Raw genomic sequence first — 18,751 nt, 5'->3', positions numbered from 1 at the left:
AGTGGCTCATAGCTATTGTAGCTCATGGCTACAGACATAAAGATCCCCATCGCCACTGCAGAAAGTCTTCTTGGACAGCACTGCCACAAGGGCCCCTTTTAAATGATGAAACAATGGCTTCTTCACACAGACTCATAATGGAGAGGCACCCAAAACAAATGACCGGAAAAGAATCCTTACAATGAAACACACTTAAAAGATGCACATTTATTAGAACACAGGGTACAACAGGGCTTTGTCCTGAGTGTAGGTCATGTTTGTTCATCACTGGAATTCCAATGCTCCTCCAAACATTTATTTGCATGAGGGATTGAGGATTTAATAAGGAAGGGGCCAGTAAGAAAGACATTTTTTGCGGGGAGGTATCAGGGATGGAACTCAGGGGTACCACATCCCCATCCCTAGTTTTCATTTTATTTAGAGACAGGGTTTCACTGAGTTGCTTAGTGCCTCTCCATTGCTAAGGCTGGCTTTGAATTCTCAATCCTCCTGCCTCAGTCTGCCGAGCTGCTGGGATTACAGGCATGTGCCAGCAAGAAAGCTTTATGATTGAATGTGTGTTTAGTGTGTGTGCGTGGGTTGACAGCAGATTGAAACTGAATGAACAGTTTAGGATACTCTGTTGTAGATGAGATTTCATTGATTGAGTTGAAGTCTCCAAAGGCAAGCTCCTTAGGGAGAGAAAGGTTACTTTCAAAAAAAGGAAGCTGAATTTAGCTAGAGTTTATAAAGTAATGGGACACAAGGAAGATACTCCTGGGATCCTTACAGTACAGTATTACTAAAACAAGCTGAGTGTTTTTTCCCAGCATGCTTTTGGCACTGGGGCAGCTGGATGGCAGGATCTGTGAGAGACCATGGGTAGCAATAGCATCTGGGGAGAGAAATTTTTTCTTGAAACAATGGTCATCTGACAGATGTGATGACTTTGGGATATCAGCAGCAGACCCTGGCAGGAGATAGTAGATGTTACAGTCTATATGAGGTGTTGGTCAAAGCTAATGTGTGGGACAATGCAATAACATTCAGAGGTGAAATGATTGGGTTATGAAAGTCTTAACCTAATGGGTACATTAGTCTACATGAATGGATTATCTGGATGGTGACTAGGCAGATAAGGTGTGCTGGAGGAAGTGGGTCACTGGGGGTCTGCCTTTGTGGCTATATTTTGTCCTTGTTGAGGGGAGCGCTCTCTCTGCTTCCTGATCATCATGCTCTGAGCTGCTTCTCTCCGCCAGGCCCTTCTGCCTTAATGTTCTGCCCCACCTTGGGCCCAAAGGTATGGAGTTGGCTCTCTAGGGACTGAGCCCTCTAAAACCATGAGCGCCAAATAAAATTTTTCGGCTCTAAAATCATTCTTGTCAGGTCAGTTGATTAAAACAGTGAAGTAGCACCGCAGCTAGACAGTGGACTCGAAGACCAGAAGAGCCATCCAAGTAGCTCTTGGCACAGAGTCGGAGAATTGCCACGAGGAGAAATACTGACTGCCTCTCAGTGCTTATTACTGTGGAAAAATAAAATGATACAATTTAATTTCCATCAAGAAGCACTATGGTTCAATACCCACATTACTATTTAAATATATGGTTCCTGGGGTGGTTGAAATGGACACAGTGGTTTAATATATTAATTTATGTTAACATTACACAAAAGTGCAAGGAACATAATATACTTATTTTCAGTTCAGTTGCATAATGAAGTACCGGTAGGGGATAAATAACTATTGAGTAAGCAATTCCCCCTTTCTCCTTCTTATTTCTAAATTTGTCTTTCATCTACCTGGACAATTTAGATGTCAGTAAAGAAAAGAATGATATGCATCAACAATGGCACAATGAGGTGTGCTTCGTCCTCTGACTCTAAATACCTAAAGGGAAAGAAGGAAACCTGGAATCTGGGGATTTACAAGCACACCTCTGTACCTATGGCTGAATACCAACCCTCTCTTTTTGTTTTCTTGCTGTACTGTTCATTGCAAGCAATCTGGGATTCCTCCTCTGAGAAAGAACTGGGGCAAGCATGGAAAGTAAATCTGAATTTGAATCAAGTAGGAAAGAGAGTCATCTTTCCCGGCCATGCCATACAAAATTGCTGTTGTTCATTTCTCCACCTCTCCAGGCATAAGAAAGCCTATGCATGTCTCCAACACTGGAATTCCTTCTTGGGTCTATCATCAACTTACCTTGTGACCTAAGGTCAAGAACTCCCTATTTACCTCAGTGTTCTCCTCCTTAATATGCAAACACCAGTCCTTATTCTGTAAGTGACAAGAGAGCAAACCATGCAAATGATGCTTATTGAACACACACTGTCAGACATTTTTAACCAGAGTATTTTTTAATATAATTTCCTTTTGAGTAGTCTCTGATGTAGTGGAATAGAATTTTGTGATAGCCATCCATCCAGCATGTGAGGACTCCAAAGATAGGAGGGAAGCAGGGCTCACCTGTCACTGTCCAAGTCTAGGGGACTGGGTGCCAGATAGACCTGGCCTTAGTGCCTCAGAAGTTCAGGCACAGCCACCTACTTGGGTTCATCCACCTGCCTTCACTGTTGCATCTTGAGGGAGTCACTCAAAGGTACAGGGACTATTCACGTTAATTGTGACAGAGATTCTGCCATAGCATCCCATGCACATCTCCGCACGCTCTTAGCATGGTGGATTATGGCTGCAAGAGGCTTCTGTTGGTCTTGGCTCATTTTTGTCCATTTTCCCAAGGCTTTTTGGAACCACAATATCTCACCAATAAATTAAGCTCTTGTTTAAATTAGCTAACGTAGTTTCTGTTTCTGTCATCAACAATTTGTGCCCAATGGGAATTATTGCTTATATTTTAAGAACAAGAAAACCAAGACTTTTGAGGGTGACATGCTTAGCAATGCTCTTGATGTGCTTGCTTAGCACAACCTAACTGGCAAACAGGACAAGACTCGGGCCCTCCTCTGGGCCTTCCAATAGTGAATGCTCTTTCAATTATATGCTCCTTCCCCCCACTTAGTTCTTTTCTTTGCCTTTTCTCACCATTACTCTCTTTCATGTAAATAATTTTGAATTTGAAAAGCGGCCTCAGATACTTATTTTGTGAACAATATCTTTTTAATTCTTACGGGTTGAAATTAGCAAAAGATAATTCTGCATTGGTATTCAGGGACTTTTGTATCTCTGTTAGCTATCGAGTGTCATTTCAGGCATCTTTGACACTAAGAAAAAAAAATATATATATATATATATATATTTATCTATTCCACAAATTACCTCAAGTTCAGCTACATCTCAGTAGGAAATCCTCCTCAACAGGTATCTGGTTATCTACCATCATACAAGCTGGCACTGCTCACCTAACAAAAGGGAATAATAAAAATTAGCATCAGTGCAAAGACCTACCAGGAATGGCATAAAGTATTCATGAGATCAGTCTAATTTTGTTGTTTATCCTACAATCAGTCAAGAGGTCATTGAATGTCTCCATGTTAATACTTAATTAAAATAACCAGTCTAACCACCAGTATTAAAAAGAATTAAAAAAAAAATGAGGAAAACTCCAACTGTGGAGATTGTGTTGCATCCAGATAGCAAAACGTCTCCTGGGCTTTGTGACAGAATGTGTAAAACAAGCAGAAAATACAAGTTCATCCTGACAGCTGCTAGAGAGGTGTCCAAAAAGAATGCAATGCATCAACATGTACTCACCTGTTAGCAAAGGCATGCAGCAAGGGGAGGCTATTATGAAAAGCTTGTCAAAGTCAGGAAGGTTAGGGACTGGAGTTTGTCACTCAGCCTGGCTGCTATTAGTAAATGGCAGGTTGAGAAAAGAGTCTATGCCTGTCTGAGTAGGAACAGGGGATTACAAAGATGCTGAACAAACTGGGTTTTAATAGCTGGGAGAGAATGTGGATAAACCTAGTCCAGCTGTAGAACAGTGTGCCCCGGGGCCTCTGAGGTGTAAATAAATGACAGGAGCCAGGCTCACCTGATATAAAGGTGTGGTACTCAGTTTCCATGGAGCTAAACTGGTCAGAAGGGAGAATAAAATGCCTTCTTCTATTGGATCAGAAAGAAGACCACTGCAAAGAATCTTTGATTTTCTTTGACTTTGCCAAAGAAGGCAAGAAGTCAGACCTCCTAGGTAGTCTTTGCTTCAGAGAACGCAATGCAACAGGAAAATGCTTTGGAGACCCAGTCTTCAGAAGAAACTAGAAGAGCTTCAACACATGCCCTGCTAGTTTATCTCTCAGGTCATTTCCTTCATCAAATACTACAGAACAAGAATTCCAAAACTTCAGTGTGTCTAAGATTTACCAGCAGTGCTTTTTCTTGTTAAAATGCAGATTCAGGGCTGGGATTGTGGCTCCGTGATAGAGCACTTGCCTCACATGTGTGAGGTACTAGGTTCTAGTCTCAGCACCATATATAAATAAATGAATAAAATAAAGGTCCATCAATACTAAAAACAACAAAAAATAAAATAATAAAAATATGCAGATTCATGGGCCAGGGTGGGCCTGGTAATTTTATTTTAGCAGGAAACAAGAAGACTCTGACTACTCTGAGAACCACTTTACTGTTTTGGATAAGCCCTGAGGAAGGGCTAAGGCTAAGAGGGCCAGCTTCTTTACCTCATTTTCTTCAACTGAAAGGGGACTCCAAGGAAGCTCAGTCATATCCACCCTGCTCTGGTGTCCATCCACCAGGTATATCCACTTGCTTCTCTCCCTCTTTTCCAGATGGAGCTGCTGCAACACTAGCATTGGCATGTGAAGATCAGTCACTGAGCATCTTTGATTGTTAAGGTTATTTCGGGAATAATGGTAATATCCAAGCCTGCTCCTTAGGGCTCCATCCCTGTGCCAATGTTCCAGCTGGTTTTCCAAACAAGCCTGCTCAGCGACCTTGTGTGTGGAGAATACAGATAGGACTGGAGGCTTGGAGCACCACGTCTTTCCTTAGTCATCTCATCGATTCCTCTTAGGCCACTTACCATCTTCTTTCTACTTTGTACTTGACCCAAACACTTTTGTAGCTGCCTCTGGTAATGGCCTCTTCTGCCACATCAACTACAGTAACACAGATATTGCTAAACGTTTTTTTTTTTTTTTTTCCATTTTCCTCTATAAATCTCCAAGTCTGCTAATGCATGGTGTATATTCCAGTGTAAAGCATCTCTGGGTAGAAGAAAGCACTTCTTCGGAAAGTTTACAGCTTTCCAGTTCGGCAATCAGAAAAGAAAATGAGCCTTTTCATCTAGCTTCAGTGAAAACCTCTCAGGAAAGGTCTACAACCAGGTAGATGTGATTCACATCCCCACTGATTGGGGACAGGAAGCAGTAATTTTAACCAGGCAAAAGACAGTACTAGAGACGTCACTGTGAGGGGATAGTAAATTCCAATGCCATAATGACATTTTCTCCTGAGCCTCACAGAAGAGATCTCCTTTTTTAAATACTTCCTTTTTCTCACTTCATTTGGCTAAACTTGGGTTCATTAGTTAAACAGGCAAAGCTGTTTTTCCTTCTAGATCAAGACTTAAGAGAGATAGTAACTGAATAGCGATTGCGTGGCAACCAGTTGGTAATAGGCTGCACATAGATTATTTCATTAATTCTCATAAACATTCTATAAGAGAGATGGTATTGTTTATTTCATAATTTATTAAAAAACAAACCAGCCGAGAGATTAAATAATTTGCCACAGGTCACATTTCTCTTACATAATGAATGTAAAATGTAAACTCGGTTCTCGATTTTTCTCCCTAACTACACTATTAATGTTTCCTGTATGTGTGACACAACCACTCAAGCATATGGTACATACTCAAGCCACACAGTATACATGGATGGCTTTTTCTCTTAGCTGTGCTCTGCTTTCTTTACACCGGGCCCCATAGATGGATGATTCTTGTCCATTAATGGGACCTCGCCTACTCCTATTCTTCAATGCCACATTTCCATTGTCCTCCTGGAAATCTCATCTTCCTGAGCACTGAATGAGCTCCTTTTTGCCTGTGTTTCATTCCTGGCTGACAACTCTGAGCTTACATTTGATCCTTTCCTCATTCTTTGCACAAATAATTTTTGAGAACCTGTTATGGCCTCTCCTTCATCTCTTTTATTCAATCGACCATTGCATTTTCTTTGATGAAATCCTTGTGTTTCCTCTTTGATGTGACGGTTCGATATGACTTTTCTACTCAGTTCCCTGGTTCATTGCTGCCTCAAATTCATTCCTAGGTTAGTATAGCAGCCCTCAGTTAGTCTCCTTGTCATTAATGTACTGTGGAAAATATTGCCACTACTCTCCAATAAATACCCTCATCTTTTGGGGGGAGGCTGAATTCAGATATCACACTTTCTGGGAAGCCACCTTTCTCTCTCAAAACTTAACCAAAGCACTTCACTCAAGAATTTCAAACAGACTTCGAAAATATTGCCTTATGAGAAAGACAGCAAATGGTTATATTGTGATGATTATAAACATAAATCTATGGGACAAATGAAAAGCAGACATTCCTAATAAAATTTAAATGCATTTGTATGGCTTATAAATTTCCAGCAGTCACCCTACACACAGAATTAAACTATGTCATGTTTTAATTGTCATAGGTCAAATTGAAGAAAACATACTCTAACACCTGCTAGATGACTCAAAGAGTAACCCTAAAGGTGTTAATGGCATTGATCCAGGAGGTAAGTGTGGGAATGTAAAGAACATATATTATATTTGTTTTTTCCAGTACTGGCATTGAACCCAGCAGTCTTCTATCACTGAACTACATCCCCAGCCAGTTTATTTTTTGAGACAGAGTCTAGCTAGTTTGTTGAGATTCGTTTTGAACTTGCAATCCTCCTGCATCAGCCACCCAAGTTTCCGGGATTACAGGCATGTGCATTAGGCCTGATGTATTATGTTAAATATGTTAAAATACAAATATATAGGTAAATAGATAAATAAAACATAATCAGAAAGTATTTAGGTATGTCACATTATTCAATCATTACATGTTTGAGTCAGGAAAAAATATGCTTATGTTTTTGTATTTCACTGTTAGGAAATTGTAATATTTCTCTCTTAGATGTACACATATGAGCTTTTGACAGTCCTAGAGGAAGAATCAGTCCTTAGAGTCCTTGACTTCCTTTTGCCCTGGGATAATGCAGTGATCACCTCTTCTTATAAAAAAAAAAAGCCAGGGAGGGTGTGCAATGGGGTTGTGGCTCACCTAGAGTGCTCACCTAGCATGTGTGAGGCACTGAGTTTGATCCTCAGCATCACATTAAAAAAATAATAATAATAAACAAAATAAAGGTAAAAAAAATAGAAACAGAGCTTTGTATAAATAAAATGCTTTATGTCCATTATTTCATTTTATTCTTATAATAGCTTCACAGAATATGTATTATAATCATGATAATTTTATTCACAACAAGACTGAAACATAGAATAAGTATCATGATATAGATCACTAGTGGAGGAAGAGATGAGAAATAGGGCCAGTCTTTTCTTCTGGAGAACTGAATATTTTCTCTATCTTGTTTATGAAAGTCCTGGAGGGTCCTAAATTTCAACCAAGTTGATGTTTTGAAATTTTTACATTAATATTAAAATTGATGAACCAACAAGCTTTTGGATTGGTCTAGTTAATTTGGAATTTACTAAATATCCTATTGATGGTAGAAATTCCCCTGGCATTTACAACAATGCTTTTCATATTACTACTTTTTTTCACTCATAAACCTACATTAGCCATCCATTTAAAATTTAGTTGCTAATAACCAGCATGTTCTTCTAATAAAGCAATGGGTATGAGCCTTCAAGGACATATCAAAAATGCCTAGCCATCTGGAACTGATTCTTTCTGGTAGCAAATCCCTTTCCACACAAAAATACATAATATGAATTAGCTCTTTCACTTGCCAAATGTTATATTCTACAATAAAGAGATGTAATTTTCCAAGTAGAATTGTGCTTGATAATTGCTGATTTCTAGCCTTAATATATGGACAGATTATACTCATTAACCAGTCCTCTTAATTGTCTTCAGGCTATTTCTCTTAAATGTAGGGGAAAGGGTTAACTGGACAAGTTAGTAAACTTGCTTGCTCTTCTAGTAGCAAGCAAAGCTACTCTAATTTCATTCCCTTTGCAGCAATCTGCTGCCTGTTTCTGTAAAATAAAAAAGAATTGAGGGCTTTCAAAATAGATTTCTGGGAAGTTTTAGGACACATTTCCAACATTAATGCAGCTAAGAAACAGGAGTCTCTAAGACGGGTTTGCATGCTGTATTCAGAGATGTTGCATATTTCGAATTAACTACTGTGAAAAATTAAAGATAAATCTATGCTCCAGAGAATCGTGTGCATCTTAGCAAAATTAACACAATGCATTCTGGATAACATATTATTGTCTTAGGGGTCCAACTGTCAAGAAATTCTACAGAGTACATTACACAAATCTCCATAAACAAGATGTTTCTTTTTCTGGGGCTATCATTTAGCACATAATTTTATTTATATATATGCTGTACATATATATAAATACATATATTATACACACACACACACACACACACAAATACACACACACATACACGTAAAGGACTTTTGTCCTTTCTATCCTCATCTTCCAGAGAAAAGCCCTATAGAAGAATATTCTGGAGTTATATCATTTTACCACCACCAGAAAAGATTCTAGGAGACCAAATTCACCTACAGTAAACCTCAACAGTGAAATGACACAAAAAAAGTTCAGGGGAAAATAAAGCTTTCCTCTGAAAACAATCTATGTCCTACAATCTTAGTAAGTCTCACTTTTCCTACTCTGGCTCTGTCTGGCCCATGCCTGGGAAACACATGTTATGTGAGCTTCCTGTAAGAGTTCTACGTTTGGGATTGGGGTCCCTAATGACTTCATGGCTGTGGCATGCTTGGTGCCTGGGAAAGTTTTCCCTGCAAAGGCATAGGATGCCCAGTTGCTATGGTAATGGCCTCCATGCTAGAGTCTTATCAGCTTTGACCTTAATCTTAGGCACATAACTCCTGGAAATAAAGGAACTTGCTTGCTAGATAGCTACAGTGTTTCACCAAGCTCTAGTGCTCCTGGATCTGCCCCCTTAACAGTAACTTAAAACAATGACTTTCTTGAGAGCTGCACAAAACTCCTAACATTACATATTGTAACTATGAAATGTAACTGCAGAATAAGCAATCTTACTGATACTCTAAACAATAATGTAATTATGGTACTAATGACCTAATGTAACCTATTGATATAAGTAAAGTTAGGTGGCTTGGTCTCAGAGCCACTCTGCCACCTCCCCTGCCTCTGCACCTTGTCTCTGTGTCACCCTTTATTATTCCTTACAGCTTCCAGTTCCCTGACTTCTCAGAGTTGGTCAGAGAGAAATAACAGAATACTGATCAAAACATGAAGGAAAGGGCTGGGGTTGTAGCTCAGTGTTAGAGCACTTGTCTAGCAAGTGTGAGGCCCTGGGTTCTGTCCTCAGAACCACATAAAAATAAATAAAAATAAATAAACGTATTATGTCCATCTATAACTAAAAAAATTTTTTTTAAAAGCATGAAAAAAAGATAAAATTTCCCAATTATATGGCCATGGGAATAAATCCCAATGCAAAGTTTAAGCAATAATTAATATCACTTGTCATTAAAGGTATATCAAAGTTCAGGTTATTAAAAGTAAGCATTTCACAGTCCCCATGTGCTTTGGTTGATAGTCATTTTATGTTCTTAGTTTAAGCGTCTTAGATTCCCCCTTAATATCCCACTTTAACAAGGAATTGTGCACTGGTTATTTATATGAGAGATGACCCCAACAAGTGATTGTGAGAGAGAGAAAATTCCAGTGGTCCCTTTTCAGAATTCAGTGTTTATCCTTAAATGTAAAATGACTTGGGATGTAAGAAGGAAAGGTGGGGGGAAGAGCAGAATGTAAAGTTGACAGCAGAGTGTAAAAATTCACATCTTCTTGACAATCAGGAGGTGAGAAAGAAGCCCCCTTCTCAACTTGACCAACAGAAATAAACTGTGTATGTCCCCAAATGCAGGCAATCCAAGGGAACTTTCCCTGCTACAAGAGAAAACAGGGAGGTGGAGACAACTTTCCTTCAATAGGAGGTAGAAAAACCTAGGTGATGTTCAGGAAGATTGTGCACCCCATTGTACTCAGCCAGTGAGGAACCAGGGGCGGGATCTTGAGCTCTGGGAGGTAAAACATTGGTTATACCGATTCTGGGGGTCCCTAACTACCAGACACCCATCTTGCAAGACTATCATTGAAGTTAAACCTCATTGTTTGCTGTTCCTTGTGTCTCTTCTTCCATTCTTTGGGCTTGGACAGGTGAGTGTCTTTCTCCCATGAGGAAGTTGAGAAGAAGGGATGGAGAAGGAGAGAACACAGTAAAAGGTGCTCAGATGAGCAGGGTACCACGGTAGGCTCCACCTGGCTGGGTATCCTCTGAGGAATTGGGCTGATCACATCTCAGAATTGGCCCTGCAAGAACTAAGGAAGCAGAGAATTGGTATTTACTAGCCAACTCCTGTCACTCTTTTGATGATGGTTGCCTCTGGGAGCAACTTTCAATCAGCATTTTCTAGGCTGCTCTAACTTGGTAAAGCAAACTCCCAGGGAGCTTGAGAAAACCCTTGGGAATAGAGGTGGTGAAAGATGTGCTTGAGGTGGAAAGTAGCCAAAGTGAACAGAGAGGGGGCCAATTGCCTGCTCTCTCTGTGTGAAAATCACTGATACCATCTGATCCCACACAGCCTTGGATAATGCACATGCCCACATACATATGTATTCTTGCATCTATGTAGGAATTTTTCATCACTGAAAAACAATTAAATTAGACACACTAGATCTGTGCCTATCCTCCTTTGTCTTCTTCATGCTGACTCTATCTTTGTACCGCCACTCAATTGTCTGTTACTCAGGAAGGCTTTTCTTCATTGCTATGACTAGGTCCAACTTATTTTTTTTTGCATTCATTGAACATCTTTCCATAATAAGTCAGTAATTAGAGTTACAGTTTTACAATGAGCTGTGGGGAGATTTGATTAGTGCTTTTCTCTTCCATGAGGATCTGAAGTCCTTGACTTCAGGAACCAGTGCCTATCAGAGGACTTTATTCCTAGAATGCACTAAATAAATGCATAGGAATTGAATATAATGCTTTTAAAGAGAACAAAAGCCAGAGGGAAGAAGGATTTATCAGTAATTATAAAATAATGTGATAACTACATTATAGTGATTGTGAATTTCTGTGGGAACATAGAAGAAAGAGAGACAAATTATGTCTGATACGAAAAAAAGGTATTATGAACAGAGTAGGTGTCTATGAGGGGTTACATTAGAAACAGGCATGAAGTGGTAGCTCCCTTGGATAAGTGGAAGGAGTATTTTAGAAGCAATTCAGGAATGCATTAACTTTGCTTAGTTTCATTAAACACATTGTATATTCTGTACATAAAATTTACATATATATGTTTTATTGCATGTTTATGTGTATTGATATACGTACATGGTATATATATATATGTTTTTGAACAAGAACAAATCTTGACTAATGAGCAGTTTTCAAATGACCTTAAAAATATGATGAAAATTCTCTGAAATAACTGTCAACCAAATTTAATCAATCCTTTAGATAAAAGGTTGCTTTGGGTTGAGATTCACATATGAACAATGCATTGAAGGTTTCTATTCCTTATGACAGTTATTTTATGAAGCAAGTATTTTAAGAGGAGCCTATTCAGAATCTGTTCTTAGTAATAAACATTGAGCATTTTAAGAAAGCATTTTAGCGTGATTCAATCACTGAATAAAGGTATTTATTGGTACAAATACATGAAACAAATAATGAACATGAGAGCTGCTTTGTTATTTCTGTACTCTTTAACTTTCCAAATTACTATTTGCTGCAGTCAGCATATTCTGTGTTTCCCCAAATTCCTATGTTGAAAATCTAATTGCATATAATGCTGTTTGGAGGGTGAATAGGTCATGAGAGTGGGACCCCTCATGGTGGCTTTGGTGCTTTATAAAAGTGGCCCAGTGTAGCTAACTGCCTTGTCCCTTCTACTAGGTGAAGCACTGAGGTCTAATTTGTGAAACTGACACAGGACTTCAGCAGGCTCTGAATCTGGTGTCACCTTGCATTTATACTTTTCAGCCTCCAGAAATGTGAGGAGTAAATTTCTATTGTTCATAAGCCACCCCAACCATGTTTTATTATAGTAGCCCAGATAACTAAGATGATAATTAAGCACACAAAAAAGCTTATTATGGCCTCCCAAAATGTACATTTTTTTATTTAAGAGAAAAATGCTTATGCCTGGCAATTTTGAACTGTTTTATTAGTGGAGTAAGGAATCTATGCACTCAGTGTACTGTTGTTGCCTTGGTGACTGGCATCACAAGCTCCAACATGGATAGTTGACAAAGGAGTTTGTCCTTGGACAGGAGACAGACTAGCATGATTGCCTCACGTGAAATCTGTCCTGAGGACTCAGAAGAGAAAGGAATAGAAGAGAAGGAGACTAGGCTTTGCTGAGCTCATATTCTGTGTTGGCACAGAACATGTTAGATAACACTGATAACCTCTTCCCTCTAGGTGATAAACTGTAAGAACTGAAGCTCATGACCAAGGGATGCTTGGATAATTTGACTATACCATATATCATATTTTCCATACAGGCATCCTATAAACCTATAATGGAAATAACAACAGCAATTTTTTTTTCATGCAAAGACAGCTTTAAGGCAATTCCCCGTGTTTCTCCTTTTTATCAAATTGACACCCTTATGAATTGCTGATATGGAAATTCTGCAGTTGGTCCTGCCTGGACAAGATAGATAATGACCAAAGCCACATGGAAGAAAGTAGCAGAACTGAGATTTGAGCTCAGGCTTTTTTTTTTTTCCAAAGACTATCTTTTTCTGTTGAATTTGGGACCTTGACCTTATCACAGACACATTTTACCCAATTCCTATGACCATTTATTATTTTGCTTACAGACATTTGTATGAGCCTGAAAAATCTCTATTGACTAATGAGAATGATTCACTGGGCTCAAAGACTAGTATTACTGGCATGGCATTTTAAATTATGTAACATCATCACTTATGGAAAATGCAGCCCTTTTTTATAGACATTGCTGTGTCCTGCAATTAAAAAATTCTAGAAAAGCTTTTTCAGCATGTCAAATTCCTGAAGTTGATTTATAGGATTACAGCTTTTCCCTTTGTGACTCAATAAAAGCAATTCATACTGGACTACTATAGGGTTTGGACTCTGATCATCATTTGGATGCTGAAATATTAGATTAGCATGTGATCTAATTATAAATAAACAGAATGTCTTGTTTGCAAGAGACCATAATTAAAGCTGTAGTCATATGAAGCAGTTATCAAAAGTTGTGTGTGATAGACATAGAAGATATAAATGGGTGATGCCCATATATAATTGATTTATGGAGTCTTTTGATAGGTAAGTATAAAAATGGAGAACTGGTGATAAATGATTTGGATTTTAATCCAGGTATTGAATTCTTTTTTTTTTTTTTTGAGGGGGTGGGTACCAGGGATTGACCTCAGGAGTACTCTATCACTGAGTCACATCCCCAGCCCTATTTTTTGTATTTTATTTAGAGATAGGGTCTCGCTGAGTTGCTTAGCACCTTACTTTTGCTGAGGTTGGCTTTGAACTCATCATCCTCCTGCCTCAGCCTCCGGAGTTGCTGGGATTACAGGCATGCACTACTGCACCCAGCTCAAGTGTTGAATTCTTGACATGATAAAGAAGAATTCTCAAAAGAACATGGAGATAATCCAAACAAGGTCTGGCCTCCAGTTCTCTGAGATATAAATCCAGTGTGGTGTTATTTGGAAGGTTCTAACATGGTGTGTCTATGTAAAAACCACTTAGAGGGTAACATATGCTTGTCCCACAGACAACTGGAAAATGGTTTCAGACATCTCAAAATGGGAAAAGGAAGGAGATTCACTGGCATTACCTTCTGAGTTTGGCTGGTAGCTATTTCAGGAGGAAATATGTTTTCTTTCATTTTAACAATTTAGTTTTATTTTTGATATTTAATGTTGATAAGAGTTATGCCAAAATTGAATGATGTGGACTGGGCATTAAAAAATAGCACCTTGTCTCCATGAAGGGAAGAAGTAGAGGTACTCAAGCATGAAGACCAAATAAATCCTTAAATGGTGCAATAAAAGAAAGATAACTTAGAGGTAATGTGTGTGCCATGGGCCATAGAGATGTCAAATTTCTACCTGTGGAGATGGATAAGAGTGTGCTTAATAGAGAAATATAATTTTGAAAGAATAGCAGCTGCACTGCTTACAAAGGCACCGAATGAGTGATCTACTGATAACTGTAAATTCAACATTCTCCAATCTTTGAGGTTGCTGGTTAGGCTGAGTGCATTTCCATCAGGAGAGAACAGTGTCTCATTTCAGGGCCTCATTTTCCCTCACCTGGGCTATTCTAATATTCTCCTAACTGGTATTCTGACTCCTTGCTAATCTATTCAATCTATCCCTCTGCCACAGCATCTTGACTGCACTTACTTTACCATAAGCCATTTTTATGCTTGAAAGCAGTCCCCAAATTCCCATTCATCTACAGGATAAAATCCAGGTGGATTATTAATATGTGCTCTGTCATCTGCCTCCATATCCCCTCCAGCCTCCTGGCTTACCACTCTGCCTTGCTGACCACACTAACCATCCTGAGTTACTTGGGTCTCTTCTTGGGGCCAAATTGATTTTCACTTCCTTGCCTTAATCTGTGAAGGTTTCTCAGTCTAAATAACCCTCTTATGTCTGGAAGGCAGTGATAAATGTTTCGAAGGTAATTTCCTAACGAATTCTCTATCATTTTTAATTGATCCTCTACTCTTTGGCCATATTACATTCTCCAAATGATAGTATCTGTGCTAGTTAACTGAACTCACTGGTTCACATGCGTGTCAGTTCATTTTCCCAGACTCGACTAGAAATGCCATGAAAGTGGTATCATATTATCTTTTGCATATTCTTTGTACTTCCTTATTCTCAGATTCTGTATTAGATAATTTGCCTACTAGTTAAAATTTATTCATGACCCTTAAACCAATGCTCATAGCTGTTAGCATGTACACAGCAACATTTAAATCCCCCATCCCACAGTTGCAGAGGTCAAACAAGGCTACAGTCTTCCTTATCATTTGACTTCTCATCCTATGGTTGAGTGTCCTCTTCACAGCATCTTTAGGGTCACAGTTTTGTGCTTTTCCTGGGTGATTTTAACAGTTTCAAATGGTCCTTAAGTGCAGTGCTAAAGTATCGTCTGTACTTCAAAACACAGCAGGCTATGATGAGCCACCTATGGAGAAGATACCTAGGTTAAACAGGTTCTATTCAGGCATGAGCCATGGTGCTCTAGACTGAGAATTCAATATCAATGAATTAACAATATTAATTATGTAGTGTATTTTTAAACAGAAACACACACAAAACAAGCTCATGTATTGATTATGACAAGGCACTCATGGAAACCAAAGTGCAAATAATGAGGATTATAAATATGTGTGTATGTGTATATGAATACATGCACTCAAAAAATTATATAAATTTCAAAAACAATTTATATCATAAATGGATGCAGATTCACCTAGAAATACTGTGGAAAAAATGGTTGTCTATACAATGAATTTATATTTGTGTATGATAAAGTGGGATGACAACAGATGGGATGGAGAAGAAAAGAATTCAATTTATATTGTAAAATTTCTCTAGTCTTACCTAAAAACAAATTATAGTCAAAAAAAAAGAAGAAAATAAAAATAATACATTAATTATTTTCTTTTGACAGCACTTGCCATCTCTCTCACTTCATTCATTTTGTAACATGTAACATCTTCAGTCTAATAGACAAAAGCACACACATCTGGCCACCACTGACTGCTGGCCAAACCTCCTAAAGCTCTTCTACTCAGTCCCACCCAGAAAGCCCACTGTATTCTGAACCTGTGACATGCCTCCTGCTTGTTCTCTTCATGCACATAGGTCTTCCATCCACGATTCTCAGAATGTACAAGTTGGACATGGTATGGTAAAGTAGGTACAGCCAAGAGAGAAACAAGAATGAGGCTTGGAAACAAATTATTTTATTGCCAGCAGGAAAAGCAGAACATCTTTAGCTCATCTGTATATTATATGTATACCTGCAGATGATTAATTTATAAAAGAAAAATATAAAGCATAAGCAAATATGTTGTCAAAGATAATATCCAATATTTTAAAAAAATAATTTTGAGACTTTATAGAGACTTTTTTTTTGGAATGACTTTATACCATGTATATATGTTGTTCCTCTTTCACCTATTTAATTCATGAGTTATTTTCAGAAATGCAGTATCTATTAAAATGGGGATCTCTCCGGAAGAAGCCATGGTCATTGTCTCCAATAACACCATCAGCTTTTATAGAGGAAACAGCTTCTTATAACAATGTGAATGATACAAAGTAGCATAAAACAAAGGTTTGGGGACTATTAATACTTGCTATAATACTGAGGCAGATTGTTTCAGGGAAGATGATTTCACTGAGTATTGCAAAGCAGGTAGAATTTGGTAGACCTCCACTTGCCTGGTTGCTGGCTGGTTCTGTGTGAAGTTCATAGTGCAGACTCAACTTGGTTCATGGATGGATTATAAGATATAGGTGAGGACAGATATCAGACACTCTTGTTCTTGTCTCACATAATGCAAATAATGAGGATTATTTATCTTGCAAGTAATGAGGATTATAAATATGTGTGTATGTGTGTATGAAAAAAAAAAGCAACATTCTCTAATCCAACCTGAAAAGATCAAGATTCCTTAGACTTCGGAGATGATTGGAAATCTAGCTAGATCTTCAATGGTGCTGACATGTACTTTTACATTTTTATTGATCTTTGGTCTATATTAACAACAGTTAAACTCCAAATAGATTACTATAGGAATGTACACCTGCCTCAACCAAAACCACCTAATCTTTCTCATATTAAAATTGGTTGAAGGCTTGACCATGGAATTAGTCTTATGTTCAGATTTGAATTCTGATACTTACTAGCGCTATGCCTCTATTTTTTCATTTATGTAGGAGGATATGGATTGAGCCTATTTTAAAGTTTGTTTGGATTTCATAAGAAGTTTACTTGGAATAAAGTCTTTCATGCAAAACATTTTAGCTGTTATATTTAATTCCCATGTATTCATTTTTTTTCATGATTACAGAAAATATTCTAAATGCTGGGGATAGAGATATGAACTAGACCAAATATTTTCAATGTTAAATCTGGTGGGAGATAGACTATGCAGAAGTGAAAAAAAACAACAATCATTCATTTACTTCCCAAATTGCTTACAAAACTATTTATTGAGCATTCAACTATATACCAGATTCTGAGTACTGGGGAATATATCAGTGAACAAAGCAGGCAAACATACTATCTTATTCTTGAGATTATAAGGCTAATGAAGCAAGCACACATACACATGTACATATACACATATGTACAATATAAGTCTCTAATTTAGGAATAAGAATAAAATGAAGTAGGGTTGAGCAACAGAGAATGGAAGTAGGGAATTGGAGGGGATTGTTGTCATCTAGGCCTACAACCAAGAAAGTGTTGAAACCTAGAATGAATTTGAAGTGTCTGAAGACCAGAAAAATGTTTTGTCGTTAGTTAGAGTGATTTGACTGGAGAAATGGACAGAAGCCAGATCAACTAGGGCCTCAGAAGCTTTAAGAAAAGTTTACTTTTTATTTTAAGTATAATGAAGAACCATTAGAGGTGATAAAGGTAAGGAATTGATATGACCTAATCCAGCATTTAAATAAAGATTTCAATGTTTGAGAATAGACCAGAGGGAGCCAGAATTGAAGCTGAACCAATAAAGAGGCCATCGCAAGTCCAGATGAGAAGTGACAAATGACTTATGATAGGAAGTTAAGGGTAAAGATGAACAAAATACAAGATATACCTGAAAGGAGAATCATGAATTGACTAAGGGTATGCTCTTGCTCAACACTGCAGGGAGTGCCAGCTCTGTTTCCTCTATGGGGACTTGCTGTGGACTTCATGTTGTATTCTGCACCACTGTAGACATTCCAAATACCACTGCATCTAGGGAGACTTGTGTACAGAGTGGGAAAGCCATCAGATTGCAGCCACAGACATCTAGGGAGGCATCTCCTGTTCTGAACCCTAAAACTGATAGATGTGAACTGGGGTATATATATTTCCTGGATTCAATTCTGTGGGAGGAGTAGACAGAAAATATGAGTTCAAGGAGAATAAAGAAAGATGTAAAGTGGACAGCTACTGAAGGGAAACCTTTTCATGTGTTTTTTTAAATGGTCCATGGTGGGTATCAAGTCACCATGGTATTTAGATTCCACGGGTTACTTTTAAAAAGAATTATTTAACAGTTTTATTTTTGAAATGTCAATATTTGCAATTTTCTAGAAATTGCATTCTTTGGCAATGTTTTTTAACTCATGGTGATAAAAATATTCAGATTTGACAAAGTAAAAGATCAAAAAAAGTGTGTGTGTGTGTGTGTGTATGTGTGTGTAACAATTGTTCTATGCTGCCTCCAAAATTCAAAGAGTTTCCTGTGGTCATTCCACCTTCCACCTTCTTCTTAGTGAAGGTGGGTATGAGGTACAATATCCCCTTTAAAGAAT

Source organism: Marmota monax, unplaced genomic scaffold, assembly GCF_021218885.2.
Source record: "Marmota monax isolate L192 unplaced genomic scaffold, Marmota_monax_Labrador192_F-V1.1 WCK01_AAM20220418_F8-fsc00064, whole genome shotgun sequence".
NCBI lineage: Eukaryota > Metazoa > Chordata > Mammalia > Rodentia > Sciuridae > Marmota > Marmota monax.
Note: the sequence above shows the minus strand (reverse complement) of the source record.